General features: G+C 41.1%; 1 long non-coding RNA gene across 1 annotated transcript in view; it reads right to left on the bottom strand.

Moving 5' to 3' along the window:
• Window positions 1–5,182: 5,182 nt before the first annotated feature.
• LOC122926650 overlaps window positions 5,183–18,067 on the bottom strand; it is a 201,261-nt gene continuing 188,376 nt past the window's right edge. Inside the window, exons 2-4 of the long non-coding RNA XR_006387697.1 lie at window positions 14,234–14,423; window positions 5,406–5,733; window positions 5,183–5,315 (exon numbers count right to left, since the gene is read on the bottom strand). This is a non-coding gene — a long non-coding RNA (uncharacterized LOC122926650). The remainder of the gene's footprint in view (window positions 5,316–5,405; window positions 5,734–14,233; window positions 14,424–18,067) is intronic.

The following is an 18,067-nucleotide window of genomic DNA, read 5'->3' as shown; positions in this document are numbered from 1 at the left end:
AGCAGTGGATTCCTCTGTGGTATCCTCCCATGAAATCCATTCTTGTTTAGTGTTTTACGCATCATAAATTCACTAACAGGGATGTTAGCATATGCCAGAGACGTTTGTAAGTCTTTAGCTGACCTCATTGAGCAGTCTGCGCTGTGCTCTTGCAGTCATCTTTACAAGACGTCAACTCCTAGGGAGAGTAGCAGCAGTGCTGAACTTTCTCTATTTATAGATAATTTGTCTTATCGTGGACTGATGAACAGCAAGGCTTTTGGAGACACTTTTATAACCCATTCCAGCTTTAAAGTCAACAATTCTTAATCATAGGTCTTCTGAGAGCTCTTTTGTGCGAGGCATCATTCACATCAGGCAATGCTTCTTGTGAAAAGCAAACCCTGAACTGGTGTGTGTTTTTTATAGGGCAGGGCAGCTGTAACCAAAACACCTTCAATCTCATCTTATTGATTGGACTCCAGTTGGCTGACACCTCACTCCAATTACCTCTTGGAGATGTCATTAGTCTAGGGATTCACATACTTTTTCCACCTGCACTGTGAATGTTTACATGGTGTGTTCAATAAAAACATGGTAACATTCAATTCTTTGTGTGTTATTAGTTTAAGCAGACTGTGATTGTCTATTGTGACTTAGATAAAGATCAGATCACATTTTATGACCAATTTGTGCAGAAATCCATATAATTCCAAAGGGTTCACATACTTTTTCTTGCAACTGTATATCATCCAAAATCCATCATCCAAAATCCATATGGCGTTCTTTCCCTTCTGCGCCCTGCCGTGTGACTATACAGCAGTTTATTGACCACATTTGGGATGTTTCTGTAAACTGCAGAATCAGGGTAATAAAGACTGAGTATTGTTTTGCTGTTAACCCTTGCTGTGTTACAGGAAAAAAAATGATAAAAATGGAAAAATCTGCAAAAAAGTTAAATTTTGAAATGTCACATCCATTTTCCTTTAATCCTTATGGAACACCTAATGGGTTAACAAGTTTTTAAAATTAGTTTTGAATAATTTGAAGGGAGTAGGTTCTAAAATGAAGACATTTATGGGTGATTTCTAGTGATGGACGAACATCATCCAGTACGATTTGCAAATGCACGTTTGCGATCAAAATGTTCGTGAACCGCACGTTCACAGTGTGCCCCAGTATCTAACACTAGTATTTCACACTGAAAGATGCAACAAGGGCTGTAAAATGTATTCTTTTGCCCAAAAAGGGTGTTTTTTAAAATCCTGAATATTATTGCAGTATTTCAAGCTTGTATCTCACACTGACAGATGCAGACAAGACTGCAAATTTAGTATTTTGCCAAAAATGGGTGTTTTTTTATAATAGAATATGTCAGCAGTATCTAACGCATGTATTTAACACTGACAGGTGCAGCCAAGGCTGCAAATTTTGCATTTTGCCTAAAATGGTTGTTTTTTTAATTACAGAATATGTCAGCAGTATCTAACGCTTGTATTTCACACTGACAGATGCAACAAGGGCTGTAAAATTTAGTATTTTGTCCAAAAAGGGTGTTATTTAACCTCTTAAGGACTTAGGGTGTACCGGTACGCCCTATTTCCTGAATCCTTAAGGACTCAGGGCGTACCGGTACGTCCTAAGTTTAAATCGCGATTGCGGCGCCCCGGGAGTTAATCCGAACAGGATGCCTGATAAAATCATTCAGCCGGCATCCTGTCAAAATGCCAAAAACCGTCAATTCAGACCTGCGGTTTGCTGCGTTTTCTCCAGTTTCTGATCCCCGCAGTCCCTGACCGCAGGGATCAGAAACTTTAATGTGCGTAAACTATAGATTTTTCACCCCCCCCTGCACCCCTGAATGATTATTATGCGGAATGGCCTGGATAAGTCAAAGCGTTTTAAAGTTATCAGCACTTAAAGTGACACTGGTTAGATTTGCAAAAAATTGCCAAGTCCTTAAGGTGAAATAGGGCTGAGTCCTTAAGGGGTTAAAACCCCAAAAATTGTTATTGTATTTGACGCTTAAATTGCACACTGACTGATGTGGCATCGGCCCCAGATGGAGGGTATTATTGTAGTATTTCAAGCCTCTATTTGACTGTCACAAATGCACATATGTCACAAATGGCCGCCGACGCCCACCTAACTAACAGACGGATAAAAGTTATTTTTCTGGGTCACTGGCTCAGGGCAAGGTAAAAAGATTGTGCACGGCACCCACAAAACAAAATCTAGATAGATTGCTGAGTTAACAAGCACTCAAATTAAAGATTCTGTCCTGTTCTCTCCCTCACAGCAGCAGCATCCTATCCCTACACTAAACAGAGTGACGTGCAGCACTATGTGACTCCAGCTTATAATGAGGCTGGGTCACATGCTGCACTGGCCAATCACAGCCATGCCATTAGTAGGCATGGCTGTGATGGCTTCTAAGGGCACACAAGTTAAACGCTTGTTGATTGGATGCTCTGCAGCCTTTCAAAAAGCGCCATTAACTCACCGAACAACAAACCCAAACTTTTGCTGAAAAGTTTGGGTCCGGCGTCCAAAAATCCTAAAGTTCCGTACGAACCCTACTTATCAGTTATTATGCCCTAAGCAGCACTAAATACACGCTCTGACAAAACTCTGGCGGCGGGGCAGTTCAGCACCTCCAAGGCCTAGAGCACCAGTTCGTGCCACGTGTCCATCTTGGACACCCAATAGTCGTAAGGCACAGAGATCACAGGGATCACTAAGGACGCTGACATGGTCTGCTATGTACTCCTTCACCATCTTCCAAAATATTTCCCTCCTTGTGACACAAGGCTGCGCATCAGGTTGAGGGTGCCGACAGAGTGTCATAAAACTGTCCCAGGCCTTGGAGAGTGTTGCCCTGCCTCTGCTGGAAATGTTTTTTTCGTTGCACTGTAGAGTTTCAGCTGGCAACGGCGGATGGCACGGTGAATTGTGTTCACTGACAATGGTTTCTGGAAGTATTCCTGAGCCCATTCTGTGATTTCCTTTACAGTAGCATTCCTGTTTGTGGTGCAGTGTCGTTTAAGGGCCCGGGGATCACGGGCATCCAGTATGGTTTTACGGCCTTGAACCTTACGCACAGAGATTGTTCCAGATTCTCTGAATCTTCGGATGATGTTATGCACAGTTGATGATGATAGATGCAAAGTCTTTGCAATTTTTCGCTGGGTAACACCATTCTGATATTGCTCCACTATCTTTCTGCGCAACATTGTGGGAATTGGTGATCCTCTACCCATCTTGGCTTCTGAGAGACACTGCCACTCTGAGAAGCTCTTGTTATACCCAATCATATTGCCAATTGACCCAATTAGTGTTAATTGGTCTTCCAGCTCTTCGTTATGCTCAAATTTACCTTTTCCAGCCTCTTATTGCTACTTGTCCCAACTTTTTGGGGATTTGTTGACACTGTGAAAATTTGAATCAACGTATTTTTCCTTTAAAATGATACATTTACTCGGATTAAACGTTTGATCTGTCATCTACGTTCTATTACAAATAAAATATTGACATTTGCCATCTCCACATCATTGCATTCAGTTTTTATTCACAATTTGTTTAGTGTCCCAACTTTTTTGGAATCCAGTTTGTATTTGAATGCATTGTAAAGGGGTTCAGATCCCAAAAGTTGAAGTCCCAGAGTGGGACCCAAAATACATTGAAAATAAAACTTTTAAAGAATTATTTTTCCAACCCAAAAAAATTTAAGTGTAATTTTTGTCTTCCCAAATAAAGCAAAAAGAAAGAAATAGTTAAAAATAAATGAAAACATTAATTAGGTATCACCACGCCCGTATCAACCGGCACAATAAAAATATCACATGACCTATCGCTTCTGATAAAGACTGGAAAAAAAAGAATATTTGTTAGAAAAAAAATATTTTTGTCACCTTACAGAAGTGCCATCACTAAAAGTGCAACACTAAGCGATCCAAAAGGTGTATGCCCCAGGGGCATAGCTAAAGGTTCATGACTCCTGGTGCAAGAGTTAAGCTTGGGTCCCCTTTCCTCAGTGCTTAGTGGTCAGGGACAGGGAAGCACATAGCCTTCATGCTGCCTCAGGCAAAAATTAAAACAGCACCTCCTCCCGCCATCCCCATGCCAAATTCTTGATCTAACCCCTTTCCTCCAGCCAGAGGTATAACTTGACCAGCATACACTTTCTTTAATACAAGTGTCTTTGTAGGCACCACAAGGGTCATTGGGCCCCCTCAGGCTCCTGGGCCCAGTAGCGACTGCCACCTGTGCATCCCCTATAGCTATGCCCCCCATCACGCAAAAAATGAGCCATTGCCTAAGACAAATGGCCAAAAATTTTAAAAAAATACGGCTCTCAGATTAAAACATGATTTTTTGGGTTCAAAAATGCTTTTATTTTGTTATATGAAACCAAAATTTTAAAAAGTAGATTAATTAGGGTAATGTATTCAGGCGCAAGGATTAAACCCTTCACTGTAGTTATTAACCCCATTCAGCAGTTCTCATTCACTGAATGGGGACTGCTGAAAGGGGTTAATAACTACTGTGAAGCTCCCCCCCGGTGGTGATGAGGGGGTGGCTTCATGGGGTCGGGGCGTGGCCCGGATCGCTTTAGACTCTAGCAACACCCCTGCATTTAACAGAGAGTTTCACGGTGACCAGCCCTTTAACTGTGAACTCCACAGTGCTCGTCAGTTGCCAGTTTGGATTTAAGTGAAAGGCTGGCAGGCTTGTATTGGCTAATGCAGGTGATGTTTTGGGCATATCTCGGGAATGGTACGTCCTAGAGAGCTGAGACCCCTGCAAGATTTCTTTCCAGGTAGAAAGGGATGTGTATACCAAGTTTCATTGAATTTGATGGTTGCGTTTTGGAGTTTTTGCGGAACATACACATACATACATACATACATACATACATATACACACATACATCCTTTTATATATATATTTGAAGTTATCAGGTTGCAGGAAGGCCCCTTGAGTCCTAGTGCCAAGTCATACGGATCAGGACAAACAGCAGCAGCAGGTTAAGGTAACAGTGGAGGGTACGGTCTACACTAAACTCAATATGATCAGGACAGACAGATATTATGCTAACACAGAACAATATGAAAGAATGCAGTTAGACATTAGAACAGAACCCAAAAATATTTATTAACAAAATAACAAACATGCCTCTATGGCAACTTTTTAACTTGGCTATAAACCATCAACATGTCCCTCTTTTGTTTCAGGTGCTGTTCCTTCAGCTTGGCCATCAGCCTCTGCATTTGGCGCATGCTGGCATCATGTACTTGCTGATTAAGTTAAAAAAAAAATCCCCAAAAACAGCAGTACTGTTAGGATTAGAAAATAAAATTATATTACTTGCAATTCAGATTACGTGGCATCGATATAGAATTATATTGCTATGTGCACATATTTACCCTCTTGGCGGGGGTTTGTTACAACATCCTCTGGAGTGGTGGGGGGTTCTTGTGGTGGCTCCAGCGTCTTCCACCTCCACCTCTTCTCCCACATCAGGTGTGTCAGTCACCTCACGCTGAAGCTCCTGGGAGGGTCCTGGCTCATGAGCTTTAATAGGAGCCATCATATGGACATCAGGTGGTGGAGGGGCCACTACTTTCTCTGAGGGTCCTGCTTGCTCTTGGGAATCCTCTTCATCTGTGGTGGAGACCTCCATCATCACCACATTTAGCGGATGATTTCTCTCTTTTCACGGTCCTCTCCTCTTTATAGTAGGAACGGGAACCCCTGTAATCACAGAATATTACGAATTTTGACAATGAAATCATAAATCATAACAAAGTTAAAAATCTAGAAATTCATATACTGTATGGAGGGATCTGCATGGGATTATAATAAACCACAAAGTGTATTTGCCTCTTTTTGGCGTTATCTAACATTCTAAAACCAGTGTTCCAGATGGGTAAAACTAGCCAAATTTACAAGGTAGGATGAGGTAACACGGAATTTATTAGGAAGGTGTCCTTTACGGTATTGCGGCTGGGTCATTGACTTTTATTGAAAACATGCAACTGTTCGGAAATTAGATAAGGGGTTACTGGATGTTGTTATGTTGGGTATATAATATTTGTGTCTGCCGGCGTTACACTGTCTGCCAAGTCGCATTTTGAAGATCTGCTGCCAGCACGCCCTCCCCCTCTGTTGATTTAGTATTCACAGTCAATTGATTATTAGACGGAGGGCTAAAGTCGCTTGCAGAAAGGCGGAGAGAGGAATAGATTGTAATATGCTATTTAAGCAGAGTTTATCGTTGGTATATTCAGTGTTTAAAGGCAGTCTTTCATGTAAAACCATCATTTTAGAACTAAAAGATAAAGATCTCGCTTAAGATTGCATTTCATTAGTGGTTGTAGCGGACTGCGTTTCGTCTACAATGGATGTTTCATATGTACTGTAGAATAGATTTACAATGTTAGGTTTAATTACCTAATCAGTATGTAACCTGCTGAGCATTTGTCTGGTTGTGCGGTAGAAACATAATGGCTACAATGGATGTCTCAAATGGATTGTTGAATATTAAATTACTTTGCAGACTGAGGGGAGGGGATGTGTGGCCTGCAATTAGTCTGTAATTAAAGAATGGATAATTTTCTGTAGATGTTTCCCTTGCATGGGAGAGGGGCATAAAAGTAGGGTATGTGGCATTAAACAGAGTCCTCCTCCTGATACTGTCTGTATCAAGGCTAATGGGCCCTGGTGCAAGAGTTAGGCTTGGGCCCCCCTTCCCTCAGTGCTTTGTAAGTCTTCTTATGCAGCACAAGGGACTTTGGGCCCCCTCAGGCTCCTGGACCCGGTAGCCACTGCTACCTCTGCACCCCCTATAGCTACGCCCCTGCTGTCGTCCAGTTATTGGGAAGAGTGATAGGATATTCTTTGATGGTTTTATTTACTAATGATGATGTGCTTCCTTACTGTTTGAACTACTTAATCCCAAAATAAACCCTTTTATTACCGGCGGACTAAGACTATGTCGCATTATGGCTCCGCTACAGTGGTTTATGTGGTTAATAATTAACTGGGGTGTGTGTGTGTGTATATACAGTCCTGATCAAAAGTTTAAGACCACTTGAAAAATGGCAAAAAATCATATTTAGCATGGCTGGATCTTAACAAGATTCCAAGTAGAGCTTCAACATGCAACAAGAAGAAATGGGAGTGAGACAAAACATTTTTTGAGCATTCAATTTAATGAAAACAACGAATAAACTAAAACAGGCTGTTTTTCCGCTGATCAAAAGTTTTGGACCACATGCCTTTAAAAGGCCAAATCTGTGCAAAAATGTGGATTCATTGTCATTTTCTGTCAGGTAGTCACACGTTGTGATGGCAAAGGCAAAAAAACTCTCCCTTTTTGTATGTGGTCTGGTTGTTGAACTGCATAAGCAGGGTCTCTCACAGCGCGCCATCGCTGCTGAGGTGGGACGCAGTAAGACAGTCATTTGGAATTTCTTAAATGATCCTGAGGGTTATGGAACAAAATAGTGGAAGACCTAAAAAAAATTTATCAGCACTGAGCCGCGGGATCCAATTGGCTGTCCGTCAAGACACTGGACAATCCTCGACCCAAATTAAGGCCCTTACTGGTGCTGACTGCAGCCCCATAACCATCAGACAGCATCTGAGACTGAAGGGCTTCAAAAACAAAAAACGTCTTCAAAGACCTCGTCTCCTTGAATGCCACAGAACTGCTCGTTTGGACTTTGCAAGAGAGCACCAAACATGGGACATTCAAAGGTGGAAGAAAGTTTTATTCTCTGATGAGAAAAATTTTAACCTTGATGGTCCTGATGGTTTCCAATGTTACTGGCATGACAAGCAGATCCCACCTAAGATGTTTTCTACGCGCCACAGTGGAGGTGGCGCCATAAGGTGCTTTTTCCTTCAGTGGAATGATGGAGCTTCAGGAAGTGCAGGGGCGTCAAACGGCTGCTGGCTATTTCCAGATATTGCAGAGAGCATTCCTCATGACTGAGGGCCCTAGTCTGTGTTGTAACGACTGGGTTTTTCAACAGGACAACGCTACAGTACACAATGCCCGCAGGACAAGGGACTTCTTCTAGGAGAATAACATCACTCTTTTGGCCCATCCTGTGTGTTCCCCTGATCTAAATCCAATTGAGAACCTTTGGGGATGGATGTCAAGGGAAGTTTACAAAAATGGACAACAGTTCCAGACAGTAGATGGCCTTTGTGCGGCCGTCTTCACCACTTGGAGAAATGTTCCCACTCACCTCATGGAAACGTTTGCATCAAGCATGCCGAAACGAATTTTTGAAGTGATAAACAATAACGGCGGAGCTACTCATTACTGAGTTCATGTTTGGAAGTTGGATTTCTGTTTTGGTTTTTTTTAGTTTTTTTTTGGAGGTGTGGTTCTAAAATTTTGATCAGCTGAAAAACAGCCTGTTTCAGTTTATTTGTTGTTTTCATTAAATTGAATGCTCAAAAAATGTTTGGTCTCACTCTCATTTCTTCTTGTTTCATGCTGATTAAGCTCTACTTGGAACCTTGTTAAGATCCAGCCATGCTAAATATGATTGTTTGCCATTTTATTAAGTGGTCTTAGACTTTTGATCAGATGCATGCTGTACCTACACTCCCTGGACTTTGTGTGGCTGTCATGGCACATAACAGGTAGGAACTAGTGTTAGGGACCACTCATGAAGGCGACCTTGACGTGGTGAGTGGCTTATTACGCTTTGTACAAAATGTACACCAATGCCTTATCCAGCATAAAGGCAGGGCAGAGTGCTGGTTGCAGAGTGCGATTACATTTGTGTTTTTGCGTTTGTATCTGTATTTCGCCATAGCAATCTGCACCTGCATAGGGTTGTGCGGGCTGAATCCCCCATATTTTTTCTTACTGTATATATATATAATCTATAATCCCATGCAAATTGCGTGGGGGATGTATGAAATGGATGGGGCCTTTCAACAAAATTCTGAATGATGCTTGCATTTTATGTATATACAGTCATGTGAAAAAATTAGGACACCCTTTGAAAGCATGTGGTTTTTTGTAACATTTTTAATAAAAGGTTATTTCATCTCCGTTTCAACAATACAGAGAGATTAAAGTAATCCGACTAAACAAAGAAAACTGAAGAAAAGTCTTTTCAAGATCTTCTGTAAATGTCATTCTACAAAAATGCCTATTCTAACTGAGGAAAAAGATAGGACACCCTTGCCCCTAATAGCGAGTGTTACCTCCTTTGGCTGAAATAACTGCAGTGAGACGGTTCTTGTAGCCATCTACCAGTCTTCGACATCGGTCTGAGGAAATTTTACCCCACTCCTCAATGCAGAACTTTTTCAGCTGTGAGATGTTTGAGGGGTTTCTTGCACGTACAGCCCTTTTCAAGTCACCCCACAGCATCTCAATGGGATTCAAATCTGGACTTTGACTTGGCAATTCCAGGACTCTCCATTTCTTCTTTTTCAGCCAATCTTTGGTTGATTTACTAGTATGTTTTGGGTCATTGTCATGTTGCATGGTCCAGTTCCGCTTCAGCTTTAATTTTCTAACTGATGGTCTCACATGTTCTTCAAGCACCTTCTGATACACAGTAGAATTCATCGTGGATTCTATGATGGTGAGCTGACCAGGTCCTGCTGCAGCAAAGCAGCCCCAAACCATGACACTTCCACCTCCATGCTTCACAGTTGGTATGAGGTTCTTTTCTTGGAATGCTGTGTTTGGTTTACGCCAAACATGTCCTCTGCTGTTGTGTCCAAATAATTCAATTTTGGACTCATCTGTCCAAAGAACATTATTCCAGAAGTCCTGGTCTTTGTCAACTTTATCTCTGGCAAATGTCAGTCTGGCCTCGATGTTTCTCTTGGAAAGCAAAGGTTTCCTCCTTGCACACCTCCCATGCAAGTTAAACTTGTACAGTCTCTTTCTGATTGTAGAGGCATGTACTTCTACATCAACAGTAGCCAGAGCCTGCTGTAGTTCTCGAGATGACACTTTAGGGTTTTTGGAGACCTCTTTTAGCATCTTGCGGTCTGCTCTTGGGGTGAACTTGCTGGGGCGACCAGTCCTGGGCATGTTGGCAGTTGTTTTGAAAGCCCTCCACTTGTAGACTATCTTCCGGACAGTGGAATGGCTGATTTCAAAATCTTTTGAGATCTTTTTAAATCCCTTCCCAGACTCATAGGCTGCTACAATCTTTTTTCTGAAGTCCTCTGACAGCTCTTTTGCTCTCACCATGGTGCTCACTCTCACTTCAACAGTCAGGAGCACACCAAACTAAATGTCTGAGGTTTAAATAGGGCAAGCCTCATTCAACATGCAGAGTAACGATCTACTAATTATGTGCACCTGGTGTGATATACCTGTGTGAGATCTGAGCCAATTTAAGAGGGAATACATGTGAGGGTGTCCTATCTTTTTCCTCAGTTAGAATAGGCATTTTTGTAGAATGACATTTACAGAAGATCTTGAAAAGACTTTTCTTCAGTTTTCTTTGTTTAGTTGGATTACTTTAATCTCTCTGTATTGTTGAAACGGAGATGAAATAACCTTTTATTAAAAATGTTACAAAAAACCACATGCTTTCAAAGGGTGTCCTAATTTTTTCACATGACTGTATAAACAAAAAGACATATATATATATATATATATATATATATATATATATATATATATATATATTTATGTCTGTGTGTGTGTCTGTGAAACGTATGAAATCATCCGGTGAGATCATACATCTGTACTGTGTGTATAACTATATATATACATTCTCAGCGAGGTAGAGATGTATGATGTAAGTGGATGATTTTGTACGTGTCACACCGGGTATTAAGTACCGTAGTCATTTTTAAAGGGATGAAATATGGATGTAGTAGATTTAACACAGATGCTTTATGAGACATGTTATGTAAACAAAATGCAATTAACACCTTAAGGACCCGGCTCATTTTCACCTTAAGGACCAGGCCATTTTTTGCAAATCTGACCAGTGTCGCTTTAAGTGGTGATAACTTTAAAATGCTTTAACTTATCCAGGCCATTCTGAGATTGTTTTTTCGGCACATATTTTACTTCATGACACTGGTAAAATAAAGTAAAATAAATAAATTTTTATTTATAAAAAAATACAAAATTTACCAAAAATTATAAAAAATTGCAAATTTCCAAGTTTCAATTTCTCTACTTCTATAATACATAGTAATACCTCCAAACATATTAATTACTTTACATTCCCCATATGTCTACTTCATGTTTGCATAATTTTGGGAATGATATTTTATATTTTGGGGATGTTACAAGGCTTAGAAGTTTGGAAGCAAATCTTGAAATTGTTCTGAACTTTTCAAAAACCCAATTTTTAGGGACCAGTTCAGGTCTGAAGTCACTTTGTGAGGCTTATATAATAGAAACCACCCAAAAATGACACCATTCTAGAAACTACACCCCTCAAGGTATTCAAAACTGATTTTACAAACTTTGTTAACCCTTTAGGTGTTCCACAAGAATTAATGGAAAATACAGATATAATTTCAAAATTTAACTTTTTTGGCATATTTTCCATTTTAATATTTTTTTTCCAGTTACAAAGCAAGGGTTAACAGCAAACAAGACTCAATATTTATGGCTCTGATTCTGTAGTTTACAGAAACACCCCATATGTGGTCATAAACCACTGTACGGGCACACGGCAGGGCGCAGAAGGAAAGGAATGCCATACGGTTTTGGAAAGGCAGATTTTGCTAGACAGGTTTTTTTGGACACCATGTCCCATTTGAATCCCCCTGATGCACCCCTAGAGTAGAAACTCCATAAAAGTGACTCCATCTAAGAAACTACACCCCTCAAGGTATTCAAAACTGATTTTACAAACGTTGTTAACCCTTTAGGTGTTCCACAAGAGTTATTGGCAAATGGAGATGAAATTTCTGAATTTAAATTTTTGGGCAAATTTTCAATTTTACTATTTTTTTTCCAGTTACAAAGCAAGGGTTAACAGCCAAACAAAACTCATTATTTATGGCCCTGATTCTGTAGTTTACAGAAATGCCCCATATGTGGTCGTAAACCACTGTACGGGCACACATTTTTTAAACAAAAAAAAAAATCATGTTATAGTGTCCCCATAGTTTTTTTATTTTTTGGGCCATTGTCTCATGTAGGGGCTCATTTTTTGCGGGATGAGGTGACGGTTTGATTGGTACTATTTCGGCATACATGCGACTCTTTTGATCACTTTTATTACCTTTTTTGCGAAGTAAGGTGGGCAAAATTTCAATTTCCTGATAGTTTTTATTTTTTATTATTTATGGCGTTCACCGTGCGGGGAAAGTAACATGACCGTTTTATAGATCAGGTTGTTACAGACACGGCAATACCTAATATGTGTAGTGTATTTTTATTTATTTTTTTATTCAGTGATAAATGTGATTTATTATCTTTACTTTTTTTCACTTTTTTTTAAACATTTTTTGGACCCAGACCCACTTGGTTCTTGAAGATCCAGTAGGTCTGATGTCTGTATAATACAGTACAGAACAATATACAGTACAGACCAAAAGTTTGGACACCTTCTCATTCAAAGAGTTTTCTTTATTTTCATGACTATGAAAATTGTAGATTCACACTGAAGGCATCAAAACTATGAATTAACACGTGTGGAATTATATACATAACAAAAAAGTGTGAAACAACTGAAAATATGTCATATTCTAGGCTCTTCAAAGTAGCCACCTTTTGCTTTGATTACTGCTTTACACACTCTTGGCATTCTCTTGATGAGCTTCAAGAGGTAGTCACCTGAAATGATTTTCACTTCACAGGTGTGCCCTGTCAGGTTTAATAAGTGGGATTTCTTGCCTTATAAATGGGGTTGGGACCATCAGTTGCGTTGAGGAGAAGTCAGGTGGATACACAGCTGATAGTCCTACTGAATAGACTGTTAGAATTTGTATTATGGCAAGAAAAAAGCAGCTAAGTAAAGAAAAACGAGTGGCCATCATTACTTTAAGAAATGAAGGTCAGTCAGTCAGCCGAAAAATTGGGAAAACTTTGAAAGTAAGGGCTATTTGACCATGAAGGAGAGTGATGGGGTGCTGCGCCAGATGACCTGGCCTCCACAGTCACCAGACCTGAACCCAATCGAGATGGTTTGGGGTGAGCCGGACCGCAGAGTGAAGGCAAAAGGGCCAACAAGTGCTAAGCATCTCTGGGAACTCCTTCAAGACTGTTGGAAGACCATTTCAGGTGACTACCTCTTGAAGCTCATCAAGAGAATGCCAAGAGCGTGCAAAGCAGTAATCAAAGCAAAATGTGGCTACTTTGAAGAACCTAGACTATGACATATTTTCAGTTGTTTCACACTTGTTTGTTATGTATATAATTCCACATGTGTTAATTCATAGTTTTTATGCCTTCATAGTCATGAAAATAAAGAAAACTCTTTGAATGAGAAGGCGTGTCCAAACTTTTGGTCTGTACTGTATATTGCACTGTACTGTATTTTACTTACACTGAACAGATCTATGCTTTTAGCATAGATCTGTTCAGCACCATGGACAGCAGGATGCCTGAGGGAGCTCCCTCCCTCTGTCCCCCCATCCATCTGGGGGCTGCAAAGGCACCGCAGCCCCCCGATGGCAGAGGGGGGGAGCTCCCTGACTTAACCCTTTCCATACCGCGGTCGGTACGGACCGCGGTATGGAAAGGGTGAAACGGCTAAATGGCTGACATCGCAGCGATGTCAGCAGTTTATACCAGAGTGTCAGCAATGTGCTGACACTCTGGTACCACTGACCACCAATGAAAATTTAGCGGGAGGCGGGTGGGGGATCACCAACTACCGCACTGCAACTGCCGCACCGCCCACAAACCGCCCCCCTGCACCTCGCCACATAAATTAATTCAGGGGTGCAGGGGGGGGTTAAAAAATTGAGCCTGAGTGCCTGGCTGTGTGTAACAGCCGGCACTCAGCGCTGTCACCATGCAGACATGGTGACGGTTTAATGCGAGGACGAGTATACTCGTCCTGGTGCACTAAGTACCCTTGCTCCAGGACGAGTATACTCGTCCAAGGTCCTGAGGTGTTAAATGCGTTACCCAATTTTTTTACAATGGCTTTTGTTTCTAGATAACGCAATGAGTTAAGAGGTTGTGTGTTATCCCAACTACATCTGTACAGATTACCAGCATAACTGAATATATACATTACATAGTGTTGTAAAGAGAGATACAAAAGTCATGTAAATATTTTACCTGGACATAATCGTTCGCTCATCTCCTTTAAAAGATTGGGCTTAAACCTCTTTATATCACACTTCTTTTGTAGTTCTCTGTATTTGTGCCACAAGGAGAATTTCAAGAACAACTTGGCACGGAGAGACCTCAGGATGGCCCCCTTCTCCTCTCTCTCCCTGGTATGGTCGTATCCCCGCACCAACAAACGCTGCAAGATAAAGATGCAAGCATATAATTCCAATTTTTTACATTTAAATTTTAAAACGTATGTCCTCAACAAACCTGCAAAAAGTAGTTACGTCTTTAAAGGGGAAATATTAGATTGAATAGTACAGTTATAAGATCAGATTGTATTGCGATTCTATGTGTGTGGGGTCTGAGGGAGCAATCGGATATTGGCCGGCTAAGCTGCGATGTACTTGTCTAGTGAAGTGACGGGACGGTATTGGGTGTACTGCTGGTTTGCATCACCGTCACCACAGGTCCTTCTATCTTTATTCAGCAGAAAGAAGAGGATACCGGCTGCGCGATCAAGTGGATGAGGTGAGTTTTTTTTAAATTATTTTTAACCCCTCAATGTCCATTTTATTTTGCATTCTGACTTAAGAATGCTATTATTTTCCATTATAACCATGTTATAATGAAAAATAATAAAATCACCCGAACACTGAACCCGAACTTAAGTGAAAAAGTCAGTGTTCGTGTCTGGGTACCCAAACTCACGAAGTTCGGTACGAACCTGAACTTTGCAGTTCGGGTTCGCTCAACCCTATTTGTGACTAATTAATTTGCAATGAATCAGATTTCTTGTCTATACTAATAAGCAGTGATTTTTTTTTACTTTTGAGGGCTTGTTCACACGACCATATATCTTTTTCAGTGTTTTGCGTTCCGTTTTTCCATTCGGTTTTTCCGTATGGCACATACAGTATACAGTAATTACATAGAAAAAATTGGGATGGGCATAACATTTTCAATAGATGGTTCTGCAAAATCGGAACAGATACAGAAGACATACGGAGTACATTCTGTATTTGTTCGTTTTTTTGTGTGGACCCATTGACTTGAATGGAGCCACGGAACGTGATTTGCAGGCAATAATAGGACATGTTCTATCTTTCAACGGAACGGAAAAATGGAAATACGGAGACAGAATGCATATGGAGTACATTCCATTTTTTTGTGTAACCATTGAAATGAATGGTTCCGTATACGGACCATATACGGAACACAAAAAACGTTCATGTGAACGAGCCCTTATAGCCACGGGTGCACTGAAAACTTAAAGTGGACTTGGAAAAAAAAGCTAAAGCAAAACAATAACAAATCTTGGGGAGAACAGCAACAAAAATACTGCGGAGCCTCAATGCAGAAATCCAAAGTGCAAAGCTCCCGGGAAAACTGTAATATGCAAAATAACAGTGGAGCCCTAGTTATGGGTCTTCAAATACAGATATCCCTCCAGGGAAAGGGTGTCCCCATTTTATAGATCACCAAATCCACCATATTAAGTAGTCCCTATGCCAAATTCCAGCTCTGTTACAAGTCTTAAGGATGTGACAAGTGAAAATGCCTAAGCCAGTTTTCCATCAACAGACAGATGTTTCGGGTGTTGTCCCTCATCAGTGTGGAGTAGGGTTCTGACTAACTGGGAGTTGAGTTCTGACTCAAACAAGTAGTCTCCTAGGCATTGCTCCTGGTTAGCCAGAATCACTGATGAGGGGCATCACCTAAAAACAGCTGTCTGTGAATGTGCAATGGGCGCCTCCCTCTGGGCCCTTAATAGATGTAATGATGCGTCCCAGGTGTAGAAAATGCAGAGTGACATAATGATGCCTAAAATGTCTCTTTATGTGTGTCACGGTGCTCCTACCTGGATACGGCTGGACCCCAGGCTTTGGCTCCGAAGCAAACAAATAGGGGGGATTATTGAGGGATAAAAGAATAACTTGAGTCCAGACCTTAAGATGCAGTTGAAAAGCGGCTTCACTTTGGTAAACTTTCATCAGACACAATCTTCCTACCTTGTCTTGGTCCCAGCAGGCTTTAACATTAAAACTCTGGCAGGCAAACTCATCTCTGCTACATCTGTTGCTCTCTGGCTCTGCTGTACTGACAGGCTGCCTTATGACTTTGCTTCTTCTTTATGCTGAACAACACTTTGTAGACTGACTCTAAGTTTGGTCAGGGAATACTCCTTCTGGCTCCTGAGGCATCAAGCTTTAGCCTCCATGTCCAGCAGAGCTGAGGGTGGTCTGGCTGGCTTCACTTAGCTTGGGCACGTCCAGCAGATGCATGCCAAATACACCCTCCCTTGTCAGGGGCTAAGCTGGAACTCACTAACTCTGGTCCCCACCCTTCCTGCAGGAAGTAGGACTCGCCCACTCCTCCACAGAGGGGGGGGGGGGGGGGTTAGAATGGAATGGAAAGCTCCATTCTACATAACTGTAGCTCTGTGATGTTTGCTGCCACCTGCTGGTGAACCAGGCACATTGCATTTGAACATAACAGTTGCAAACAGATTAGGAATGCACAGTGTATAGGACCTGGAATAAAATGCATAGATGACATTATATTAGCCCATTAAAGACAGTAGCGGGGTGAAGAAGTGGTAAAGCCACTCTAGGGCATTACAAATGGATAACTGGCTTAGGCATTTTTCTCTTGTCACATCCTTAAGAGTTGTAACAGAGCTGGATTTTGACATAGGGACTACTTAATATGGTGAATTTGGTGATCACTTTGTTGAAGATCCATAACTGGGGCTCCAAGGTTATTTTGTATATTACTGGAAAAAAACTGTGGCCCCATTTTGTAGTCAGATCCAAATTGACAGAAGGCTAAGTTAAGACAAATAGGCGGGCCAAGCAATTCCATAGTGCAGCACATTATACCACCTTAGCTTAGCCAAATACCACAGTGCATCACAAAATACTGACCTGCAGCACTAAATATCTCACCAAAAACTGCCACTCGGTGATGGCCAGTGCCAGCTGCCATGTTCTGTCATGTCACTCCATTTGCCCCAGGTTGGCAAGAATTCAGTGAGGAGGGGAGCATCAGATCATTACTTACCTGGCTGGTCCCTGGGCATCGTCCCACCCGGAAGTTTCTCTGTGGGGTCTATGGCTAGTCTATGACTAGCTTATAGCGGATTTAAATTTGATATAATTTTGGAGGGTTCAGACTAAGGCTAAATTCACACCAGTGCTAGAGGTCCAGTAGGCTGTCGGGAACAGCCTGTCGGTTCTCTCTGCACTCTGGCAGAAAGTTTGAAAGTCTCTGTCCCGGGACCCACTGAGATCCGTCCACAACCCAGCAAATATGTCCTTTGCTTTGCATTGTAATGAAGTAATCAGATTTTTCTTCTCAAAGTGTTTGAAATAATTGGTTACACTGTGGACACTTTTCATTGATTATTCTATAGGCACATGGCTACTGGTATTACTGCTACCATTGCTGCTCTGCTTCTCTGTTACTACTAATCATTTAATTGCATATCTAAAATTGAATGTCATTGTTAGTTGTGATTTAATGTACTGTGGCAATAACAAATTACTAAATAGAATACACTGGAGCTGAAGTTATCTATCATATTGTTGACAGCATTAGCACTACTAGTTTTAAAAAAAAAAAGATAATAAGAAGTGTATACAGTTCTGTACTGCATATTACTATGCTTCATGTAATAGGTCAATTGCCTAATTTTCTAACAGGTTTAAAAATGTAATAATGTATTCAATGGGGTTGTTTAATCAACACATTTTAGACCATAGTGCTTTGGGTATAAAAGTAATACTGTATGACATGTACAGACTCACTAGCATTTCTTAGCATTGTATGATTTATGGT

The sequence above is a fragment of the Bufo gargarizans genome, chromosome 2 (genome assembly GCF_014858855.1).
Source record: "Bufo gargarizans isolate SCDJY-AF-19 chromosome 2, ASM1485885v1, whole genome shotgun sequence".
NCBI lineage: Eukaryota > Metazoa > Chordata > Amphibia > Anura > Bufonidae > Bufo > Bufo gargarizans.
The sequence above is the reverse complement of the archived record's forward strand: the minus strand, read 5'-3'. Positions and strand labels throughout refer to the sequence as shown.